Raw genomic sequence first — 12254 nt, 5'->3', positions numbered from 1 at the left:
GGTCTCGATCTCCTGACCTCGTGATCCACCCGCCTCAGCCTCCCAAAGTGTTGGGATTACAGGCATGAGCCACCATGCCCGGCCTCATATTTTTTGTAAAAGGTGTGATGGTCAATTGTGTCATCTTGACTGAGCCATGGGGTGACTAGCTGTTTGGTCAAACCCTATTGTGGGTATGTGTGAGGGAACATCTTAAGTTCTGGGCTTCCACAGAGACAGTTTCTATTAATTGCTTTTTTCCTGTGTATTGGCCATACTCTTTTGTTTCTTTCAATGCCTTGTAATTTTTTGTTGAAAATTGCACATTTAAAATGCTATAATGTGGCAACTGTGGAAATTAGATTCTCAACCTTCCTCAGGGCTTGTCATTGTTGCTGTTAGTTATTGTTTGTTTAGTGACTTTTCTGAAATAGTCTGTAAAGTCTGTATTCTTTGTCATGTTTGGCTGCTGAAGTCTCTGTACAGTTAGTTTAGTGGTCAGGTAATGACTGGATACAGATTTCCTTAAATATCAGGGACTAACGAGCTTCCCAGTTTTTGCAAAGGAGCTCTGTGAGTAAATTGGGGCTAGCCTTCAACATCCAGCCAGGGCCTTGACAATTCTGTTTGAGCCTTCACTGCCTGCCTGCACACAGCTTCAAGGATATGTTGCACAGAGGTGAGAACTTAGGGCCTTCTCAGGTCTTTCCTAAGCATCCACACAACCCTGGGCTCATGCACAGCCCTCTGCAGGCATATGGCCTTCTAGCTTTTAGGAATATGTCAAGTTCCTACAGACATCTCATTCCCTGGCTTTTCCTTGAAAGCTTTTTGGTTAGCCTATTGTTTGCCAACCAGTATCCACTACTTCAGGCACCCCTGAAATTAAATGGTTGCCTCCAAATGTTTTCAATAAATGTCCCCAAGTAAAAGGGTTTTTGCACCGGGTGATCTTCAGATCAAGTCAAATAAAGACTGGCTTGCAATTAAAGTCTTCCTGGGAACTCCCAGAGAGGGCAAATCCTGACAGATCTGTGGGAATGAGGTTTTGAAGGAACTCTAATACTACTGTGCCTCCTCTAGTGGCTGCCAGGCTGTTGGCTTTCACTGTGATTGTGGGCTGTTGATTTTCAAGGCTACCACAGAGCTGGAGGAGGTGGGTGATGGGAACAGGGCAAGTTAAGCTTGCTGCTCTTACTGAGATTCAACCATTTTTCTGGAATAAACACTCCCTGGATTGCTGCAAGCCTTGGGTTAATTTACAGAGTTCTGAAAAAGTCGATTCTCACTATTTTTGCTGATTTTCTCACTGCTCTCCTGGAGGAGAGAAGTTTTGGAGATACTTACATTTTTGCCAACAATATCCTAATGAAGTGTTAATGGGGAAAGAGAGTGAGTTATGTGAAAAAGCAGTGCTGGAGTTACTGTCAGAGGTGGAGTCGTTTCAAGTGATGACAGGGCCCAGGGTAAGGCCAGGGGAATGGACACCTGGAATGGAGCACAAGCGAAGGTCACTGCTGCAGGAGGGGGCAGGCAATGGATGTTCAGGCCAGACTGATGGGAGGGTGTCCACATGGAGGGTGAAATCCTCCAGGACCAGGATACTATTTGAGGGGAGAAGGAGACTGAACCAGGTGCCTAAGTCCTCCCTGACTGTAGGAGTGACTTGAGATTGATGGATGATGGCAGTGTCAGTGCTGGGAAATGAAAGTTGTCACAGCATAGCCAGTATGGAAAACAGTGGCAGAGATATTCTGAAGACTGAAGAGGACCAATAAATTTTAAAAGAGAATTATGATATGTAAATAAATATCTTATACCAAGAAGGGAGAATTGTTGTCAATTTGACTAATGTGGTCTACCAGTAGGGAGGATTATTGTCAATTTAATTAATATGGCCTACCAGTAGAAAAATTTCTTAGTGCCAACAAACTATTTTCACTCATCTCTCCATGCATCAGGAGGTGAAGGTAAGAACTGCAGCCTTTGATACATGCATCTTCTTGTGGTTCACCCTTTGTCTTCATTCTTGTTCATCTTTTTTTTTTCTTTTGAGACAGGGTCTCATTCTGTTGCCCAAGCTGGAGTGCAGTGGCGTGATCTCGGCTCACTGCAGCCTTGATCTCCACAGCTCAAGTGATCCTCCCACCTCAGCCTCCTGAGTAGCTAGGATTACAGGTGTGTACCACCATGTCTGACTAATTTTTTTTTTTTTTACACTTTGTAGAGACAGGGTCTCACTACATTGCCAGACTGGTCCTGAAGTCCTGGGCTCAAGTGATCCTCCCATCTCGGCCTTCCAAAATGCTGGGGTTACAGGTGTGAGCCACCACACCCAGCCTCTCTTCATTCTTTAAGGGAGTCTCCTTTCTCTGAGTTTATATTACCTGTTTTATCTCTGAGTTTACATCATGTTAGGGACCACAAGTCCCTGTTGCTGGAGATGACCCACCATGAGGATCAGATTGGTGACCTGCATATCTTTAGGCCAAGGTTAGTGAAGGACTAGAGAATCCCGGAGAGCCACACACTGCCTTTATTTTTGGAAAGCCATATTTTCTGCAGGCTCCGAGGGTACTGATTTAGTCATCTTTGGTCTTACACACAGAATCATGAGTATTCATTATGTAAAATTCTTTTAATCAATCTTTTCACAATGTATAATAGCTGTGATCATCAAATTCTAAGCTATAGCAGCCTACAACAGTAATGTGTAAAAAGCTCTATAGACTGAAATGTCCTAACTGGGCCGTCGCCAAGTTATGTCTGAATACAAACCAAGACATCAAGATTTGGGGCTGGAAAACTCACTCTCAATGTAATTTCTTAAAGCCACCATCACTTGGATTCAACTCTCATGATTGTGAAAAGCACTTCAAGTTCAGCTCTCAAGACTATGAAAGCAGAACCCAGGGGACCCGGGGTGGATTCAGCTGCCTTTTCTCTAATTTTCCAACCACATGTTCACACAAGACCTAGCAGTAAACAGCATGAGGAAAATCAAGCAGGGAAACCTTGCCTCCCTATCAAGTTGCTGTAACTCCCTCTCCTGCCTGTCACTATTAACCTCTGGAAAGAGTGGCCTGTAATTGCCATCTAGTACTCATTCCCATGCAGTCTGCAACATGCAGTGGCCTGTCTTCCATCTCCACCACTCAAAAAAGATCAACACTGATGGATGCTGTGCTCAAGAATGATGCCAATCTTCATCATTCCCTACCTGTTTGCTACTTTTGACATCGTTGAATGAATGACCTTCATCCCAAAAACTTTCCCCTTCTTTCACCCTCTGGGATACCTTTCCTCTATTTTTCCTCCTACAACTCTGACTCCACCTCTTCCTTCCCTGGCTCCTCTTCCTCCACCAGCTCCTTGCCATTTCCTCTAAGTCCATCCTAGGTTTCATATTGTCTCCCTCTTTACCATCTCTCCTTCAGTATTTTGAGCAACTTCCACCTAGTATCCTAACGACCTAATCTACATGTTCAATCCACACCTGTGAGCTCTACGCCTCCCGTTCTAATTGCCTACTGGATGCTGACATAGATATTTAGCAAATATCTCCAGCTCAACATGCCTCAAATTATACAAACTGTTTCCCTAAAACCTGTTTCTCTTCTTGTCTTCCCAGCCCCATGGCACCCAGGCTGGAAGTGCAGAGTCATCATTAGCTATTCTTTCTCTCTCTCTGTCTCCAAGTTTGGTCTGTCTTATTTCTTACAAAACCAGTCCTCTATCTCTCTCCTCTTCATTCCCACTGCCTTCCTAGCTGTCTCCTTGACTGCAGGAACTTCCTCTTTTTTCCAATCCACATTGCTGCCAGAATTCCCTCTACAATAAACAAATTTGATGAGTGTTAGTCCTTAGAGGTTTCCCAAAGCTAGGGTGACTGTATGCCTCTGTTGGCCTGGAACAGTGCTGTTTTCTGCTGAGTGTTTGGTTATTCTATCTGGGTAGCATGCCCATTAACTCTCAAAAGTGGCCCATTTGGATGATGAATTATGTGATCATCCTATCACAGAGCGACAGGTTAAAATCCAAACTCTTTCACCTGGCATACAATCTGTCCCCAAGCTAACTTTCTATTGCCATCTTCTTCCATCCTGTTTAATTGCCATTCCCCAAACACGCCAGGCTGTTTCCCAGCTCACTGTCATTGTTCGTGCTGTTCTCTCTTCCTGAACACCTTTCCCCCATTTGCCACTTCTCAAATCCTCCTTAACCTTCACTGCCCAGCCAAGGTATCACCTCTTATGTGAAACAGCATATCCTGTCTGCCCCATTCCCATCTGTCAAGAGCCTCCTCTCCGTCCCCTGCTCCCCAGTGAGCCTGTAGCAATTTGTTCAACTCTCTGTCACGTATTCTACTTTGAATCTGGTACAACACCTGGCACATTGCAGGTCCTCAAAACATTTTGAAGGAGAGGCTTTCAAGAAGCAGGAAGCCAGGAGGTTTTTTTGTTTTGTTTTGTTTTTTTTTCCTGGCTGTCTCTGATTAGAATTAAAAGCTTTTATTTTCCATATGGGACTTGCTTGAGAAAATCCAACATGTCAGAGCCAAATCTATTTCTTCATCTGTAGAGTAATAAGGAGAATAATTGCTGCTGCCAAAAGCTACCCATGTGAACTCAATAAGGTAATAAAAACAAGCCCTGCTGTTGAAGTAGAACGTATTGAAATAGAGAGTGAGATGAGCCTCCCATCCTCTGTCATCTATTCCTACAATCTGCAGCCTGTGTGGTGTGGGGGCAGGAGAAGATTCTGAGAACTGGCAGATGGTTAAATAGAAAATGTACCTATGGGAGGGAACAATGATTTATCCCAATACAAATGAAACTAATTTGAGGAATAACCACTTATTGAGCATGCACATGGATCGAATATTATGCTAAGAATTTTACGTATAGTTTCTTTATCTTTCCAATCTTATAAGGAGATTGATGGATATTATGATTCCCCATTTTACAGTGAAGGAAACTGGAGCTCAGAGAGGTTAAGCAACTTGCTGATATAGTTTGGCTCTGTGTTCCCACCCAAATCTCATGTTGAATTGTGATCCCCAATGTTGGGGGAGAGACCTGGTGGGAGGTGATTGGATCATGGGGGTGGATTTCCTCCTTGCTTTTCTCACAATAGCGAGTGAGTTCTCACAAGATCTGGTTGTTTGAAAGTGTGTAGCACTTCCCCCTTTGCTGTCTCTTCCTCCTGCTCCTACCACGTAAGACATGCTGGCTTCCACTTTGCCCTGCCATGATTGTAGGTTTCCTGAGGTCTTCCCAGCCATGCCTCCTGTACAGCTTGCAGAGCTGTGAGTCAATTAACCGTCCTTTTTATAAATTACTCAGTCTCAGGTAGTTCTTTACAGCAGTGTGAGAATGGACTAATACACTTACCAACAGCACAAAGCTAGTAAGTGGTGGAACTGGGATACGTAATAATAATGCTAATAACTCACACATGTGTACCAGGGTGTCTGTGGTGGTCTGCTCAGTTCTCACACCCACCCTATGTATTATATTATGTTATATCTCCATCATCAGATGGAGGCAACTTTAAATAACTAGCCCAAGGTCACATCACTAGGAAGAAAGGGTGCCAGGCAATTTACTCTAGTAATCGTATGCCTGGTCACTACCCTTGCTCTCCTCCAGGTCTGTCTGACTTTGCTATCTCAGCTCTTTTTATGTTGCCAGAGAATCCATCAGATGGCTCTTCACTCCTTTCTCAAGATGTGGTCAGCAGACTATCAGCATCAACATCACCTGGAAGCACATTAGAAAGAATCTTGTGCCCCTACTCCAGGCCTAGGGAGGCAGTATCTGCATTTTCACAAGATCCCCAGGACCTGGTCTACATCAGTTACTTTCAATCTCATCTGCATATTGGACTCCCCTTGGGGAGCTTTAAAGAATCTGATGCTGGCTGGGCACGGTAGCTCATGCTTGTAATCCCAGCACTTTGGGAGGCCAAGGCCAGGGAATCACTTGAGACCAGCAGTTTGAGACCAGTCTGGGCAACATGGCAAAACCCTGTCTCTACTAAAAATACAAAAATTAGCTGGGCATGGTGGCATACACCTGAAGTCCCAGCTACTCAGGAGGCTGAGGCAGGAGAATCACTTGAACCTGGGAGGCAGAGGTTGCAGCAAGTTGAGATTGTACCACTGCACCCCAGCCTGGGGTACAGAGTGAGACTCCTTCCCACTGCCCCCTGCCAAAAAAAAGAATCTGATGCCTGGACACCACTGACAGTGCTTCAGCTTTAATTGTCCAGGTACAGTTTGGGTATTGGGCTTTTTAAAAGCTTCCCAGGGGATTCTGATGTGAAGCCAGGTTGTGAACCACTCCCTTAAGCGAATACACTGTTGCTTGCCTCCTTCCTTCACTCATTCAAGTGCACCCTGGCACAATTTGCTGGGGAGATGGATGATTACAATATAGTATGATAAGTAGTATGTCAAACACCATCCCAAAGGCCAGGGGAGCCCAGAGGAAGGCCTGAGGCCAAGTCAGATTGCCTGGAGATACCAGATGGGACCTCAGGCTCAACGACAAAGAGGAGCTCTTGGATTTGTTGAAGGCTATGTTGAGCAGGGTGGGAGAAGGGAGAGTTCTATGCTCATTACCAAAGTGAAATTCATAGAATTTTAAGCTGTAATAGATTATACAGATTGTCGAATGAATCTAATGGTTTTCAAACTTTTTTTTTCTTTTATTTTTGAGACGGAGTCTCATTCTGTCGCCCAGGCTGGAGTGCAGTGGCACCATCTCAGCTCACTGCAACATGTCTCCTGGGTTCAAGAAATTCTCCTGTCTCAGCCTCCCGAGTAGCTGAGATTACAGGTGTGTACCACCATGCCTGGCTAATTTTTGTATTGTTAGTAGAGGTGGGGTTTCACCAGGTGGGCCAGGCTGGTCTTGAACTCCTGACCTCAGGTGATCTGCCTGCCTTGGCCTCCCAAAGTGCTGGGATTACAGGTGTGAGCCACCGTACACAGCCAACTTTTTTTAAAACTATAACCTACATTAGGAGAAATATTCTATGTCTCAGCTCAGAATATATATAAAGTTTCATAAAACAATGTTTAGCTTCACTAAATTCCATGCACTTTGATATTTTTATTTATTTATTTTGTATAGATGAGGCCTTACTATATTGGCCAGGTTAGTCTCCAACTTTTGGCCTTGAGCCATCTTCCCACCTCAGCCTCCCAAAGCACTGGAATTATAAGCATGAGCCATTGCATCCAGCCTACTTTGATATTTTCTAGTCTTTCAATACTATGCCCTTTCATTAGAAAAAAAAAATACTGGTCATGTTTAGCTGGATTCGTTTTCCACTACACTAACGGGTCACAGTGGGCAGTTTGAAAGACCTGGATCTTATCCCTTCAATGTTTCCTTGAGGAAACGATGACCCAGAATAACTACATGGCATGGCCTGAAAGAGTAAAGAAAAGTGTGTCCAAATTCCAGTGTGAAGGACTGGTGTTAGAGACGAAAAAAACATGTATGGCATTGGTTGGTGGATACTTTGGAGGGACTTGCTTTCCGGAGAAATCCTACTCATTTTTCTGGGAAGTGAAGATACAGTTCTGTAGAGAGGGCAAGATGGTAAATTAATAAATGAGGTATCTGGGTCATTTCTAGGCCCACTGGATATATCAGTATTACTGAGTGAGAATTGTCAGTTTAGCTAGGGTTTGGGCCCTATTAGAACCACGTGGGGCCTTTGTCTAGCATATATATGACTTCCAGCCATTCTGATATGCACCCTCCCTCTTCAAGAGCCTAAGTTTCTGCTGATAACAAGTCTTATTGAGGCTCGAGCTGATGGGGGTATATCCTATCTCTCCAGTATGTTGGGGCAGGCAGGGAAAACAAAGGTGAGAAATGCTGATCTCTTGAGCAACAGTTTCCAACATTTTAGATTTCACAGGTCAATAAAAATTCAAAAACAGCTTAGGAATCAATATCAGGGTGCCAATATTTCTTTGTCCCAAAAAAGGAAATCTACATTTAAAAAGGAAGAAACAAAAAACCAAATACTCCCCAAATCTATGGCCATCTACAACTATCATAGGGTAGGAAGGATCTAATCTTAGACTAAAGATAGTCTTGTGCATGAGATACATTTAACTTTTTATGGATAACAAAGCTACTGCACTGCCCTAATTTTTCTTATTTCACTATGAGCACTTTATTACAGACTGGTGCTGGTCTGTAGACCAGTGCCTGGAATTACTGCTCCAACAGATATAAACTTCTTCCTGAGGCTATTCATTCTTCCAATGTGGAAATTTGTATTCTTTATGTCTTGACTGACACGGAAGACAATTATTTTAAATCATAAAAATATCCATTAAGTCGTCTGGAAAATTATACACAAGCCATTAGCTAGTTTACATTAAATCTAAAAAAAAAGACAATTCTTATTATTTAGTTTCTCAAGCCATCACCATTTCAAACTTGGCCATAGATGGCTATCATTCTAGTATTGAGCACTGAAGGTAACAGGCACTTGCTTCCTTCTTTCCTCTACAAGATGACTGAGTTTACCAAAGTCCTAGAGAAGCTGGTCTCACTTTCCAAAACTCTCGTTCCTCTCAAGTTCATATGTGTCAAGCTAAGTAAATTTTCTGCATGGTGGGACTTATTTATTTATTTTTAATTGTTCATCCTGTTTGTGAGCTCCAGAAGAAACTTTTTTTTGCTGCTGAAATTCATGAGTTACTATCAAATAAACATATATGAACATTTAATTCAGTATAAAAATCCTGCTGTATTAAAATGAAATCCTAATTGTAGCTGTCATTCTCCTTATTAATATTGGTCTAGACAGTATTTTTCACTTTTTCACCCCATCATTAGTAGTTGGGGGGGAGTGGTGTTAAGAAACAGAGCAAGATTTATTATTAGTATGCCACCTGTTAAAAACTATACTGGAGAAACCAGCTACGTGTACCTCTAAACGTACTGAAATGCTACGTTTTACCAGAGAAATTCTAGGTCATTTCTAATGCCTCCCCAGAATGTCAATGAATCACTATTTCAATTGATTACAAACAACTCATCATTTTCAAAACCTTTGAATTTGCTGTTTGTACAGGTCAGGTCTGGAGTGCCTTCCTGAAAGTTATTTATTTTCCCCTTTTTCGCTTGCTTCACAGAAGCAACTGAATTCTGTCAGTGTTTTTATCTCTCTCATATGTTTCTGAGAGTCAAAACTGCCTTAGGAGGTTTTTTGTTTTTGTCCTTTCTTTGCTAAGTCTGTATGTTTTTAATGCAGCACATTTTATTTTCTCATCTGTATGATTTGCTTGAAGGTTTTGATATTTACATATTATAAAAGAAAATGTCCAAAGTGTATGAAAAACACATTCCTTGTAAAATCTGATTATTTCCTAATGTTCAGGTCTGTTTGTTTCGATGTGGAGGTTGTAGAAGGTTTTTGGCATTAGTATTCTAAAGAGTTTAGTATTTGTTCATGTGTACATTTTGCCTATGAGAACGATGTGAAAACATATCTGCATCCAATCACTTGATCAGTCCTGCAAAAGCTTCTTCCATTCCTACTGTTACTTATGCTGTCCAGCCTTCATTATTTTTTTAATTGAGGTAAAATAGACGTAACACAAAATTTACCATTTTAACCAATTTTAAATGGTTTAGTGGCATCAAGTACATTCATATTGTTGTGCAGCCCCCCTCATTCTTTTTCACCTGGGTTACTGCAACAACCTTAAAAATGCAGTCTTGCTTCTAACTGTGTCACCATTAAGGAAGGAACTAGAAATCGTATCTCTGCTGACTTATTTTCATTGGTGTATAGAAGTAAAATGGAAAGACAGAAGAAGCATTCTTTATCATTTCTTCTGTACCTTAGACTTCTGAGTTGCTGAAAATGAAGTGCAGACAATGTTCTCAGGGCATAAAAAGGACAAGTACCTGCTGTACTGGTTCCATCCCCTGCTGCAGATCATTCCTTGCTCAGGTCAGCCCAAGCATTTGTTCTGAGAACATATAGAAAATAAAAAAATTCACTTGGCATTAAAAGGTCTGGCCACTGGAAGCACAAAGAAGCTTTTAGAAGTAAATTCTATAGCTTTAAAATGTGCTGAAATGATCATTTCGAAAATTAAGAGGCAAAACTCTTAGATGGCCAACTAAGTTTGTAAGTGAAACATAAAGAAGCCTGAACTACTTTGGCCCCCACCAGGGCAGCTGAAATTGGCTGGTGTGCACTGAGTCTTCAAGCCCTCTTGGGGGGCAGTAGATGCATCAGAATTGAGGAGCCCACTGCTGCAAATAGCTTCGGTTGGAGCCTTTGGCAGTGCAGTTTTGTATCACTAGATGTCAGTGTGGACTTTTCCAACCTCCGCCTTCTTGCCTTTGCAGGAGGTGGACTAGACATCACTTGGGGGCCTTCCTCAAGTCCTGGCAAACATAAGGCTATTTTCAGAACTGTAATTTCACCAAATATTTTGTCCACCTACATATATTGACTTTTAAGAGTTCTAGAAAATACAAACAGAAACTTTGAACCAAAGGTTGTTCTTTTTAATGCTGTGCCCTTCCAATCTCAATGCTTACATTTGGAAGCCTGCTTACAAGGATGTTCCAAGGCCAGCAATGGAAAGTTCCATGCAGGGTCTTTTGACAGCAGCATGCTAGCCCAGATACCTGCAGGCCTAGCTTCAAGAAAGCATGGCTCCCTACACTACCAGGGCTCAGGAGTGAGGACAGGAAGTCAAGAAGAAGTATATGTGATTAATGCCGGATGTGGTGGCTCAGGCCTGTAATCCCAGCACTACAGGAGGCCGAGGCAGGTGGATCACCTGAGGTCAGGAGTTTGAGACCAGTGTGGCCCACTGGCGAAACCCGTTCTGTATTAAAAATACAAAAATTAGCCGGGCACGGTGGCACACACCTGTAATCCCAGCTACTCGGGAGGCTGAGGCAGGAGAATTGCTTAAACCCGGGAGGTGGAGGTTGCAGTGAGCTGAGATCGGGCCACTGCACTCCAGCCTGGGGGACAGATCAAGACTCTGTCTCAAAAAACAAGAAAGAAAAGAAAAAAAAGAAAAGTATATGTGATTAGCCACATAGGGATTTAGTGGCCATATTTATCAGATTTTTTTTCGAAGTAGTTTGTAACCAGCTGCCTTCTGAAACCTTAAAGAATAATCATTGTATTAGTTTTCCCATTGCTGATGTAACAAATTACCATAAATTCAGTGGCTTAAAACAACACAAATTTATCTTACTGTTCTAGAGGTCAGAAGTCTGAAATGGGACTCAAGTTGACTCACCTAAAATCGAGGTGTCAGGAGGGCTGTGTTCTTCTTGGAGTCTCGGGGAGAATCCATCTCCTTGTCTTTTCCAGCTTCTAGAGGCCACCTACACCCCTTGGCTGGTGGCCCTCTTCAGGCTTCAAAACCAACAATAGCCTTGAGCATTTCTTTGAACCACTCTGACCCTGCCTCCCTCTTTTACTTTTAAGGAATCTTGTAAGCACCCTGGGACCACACAGACCACCCAGGTCTAGCTCCCTATCTCAAGATCCTGAATTTATTGACAAATGCAATGTCTCTCTTGCTCCGTAAGGTAACATATTCAGAGGTTCCAGGGATGAGGACATGGACATTTTTGGGTGGGCAGAGACAGCACTTTTCTGCCTACTACAGTCATTACTTTTAAAGTAATATATGATGCAATTTTCCAGGTATGAATTTTTTAACAAACTAATTCAGTGTCACAAACAACTGTTTCTACTGGAGACTATGTTGGAAAATAACAAGGGCTACATTTCCCTCGCTCATGGAGTGATAACAATGAAAATTAATTTGCCACACCCAGCATTCATATTTGGTCACCTTCCAACTGAACTGAGCACTAACTCCACTCCTTTGTTGACCCCTATGCTCAGGGTGTCCATCCCCAGAACAGCACTGAGCAGGCACAGGGTGAACACATACAGAGAGAGCTGGAGACATGATGCCCACACCAAGAAGCACCGAGCAAAGTGAAATCCAGTGCACTGAGGGACCAGACTAGGGTAACCTGTGCTTACCCCTGTGCAAATTCAACATACAGCTGGAGGCCTAAAGCCAACAGAACCTAACCCCAGGCCTTGCCATAACTACAAGGCTGGTTTTGTTCTGCTTACGTAAAGCTGAATTCAGCTCCCTCTCCTCAAATGTGCTCTTTCCCCCATAGTCCTACTTAGTGCTAGGACCAGGGACTATCTGTCCCTGGTCATCTTGACTCTATCAT

Source organism: Pongo abelii, chromosome 6 (assembly GCF_028885655.2).
Source record: "Pongo abelii isolate AG06213 chromosome 6, NHGRI_mPonAbe1-v2.0_pri, whole genome shotgun sequence".
In the NCBI taxonomy this organism is placed as follows: domain Eukaryota; kingdom Metazoa; phylum Chordata; class Mammalia; order Primates; family Hominidae; genus Pongo; species Pongo abelii.
Note: the sequence above shows the minus strand (reverse complement) of the source record.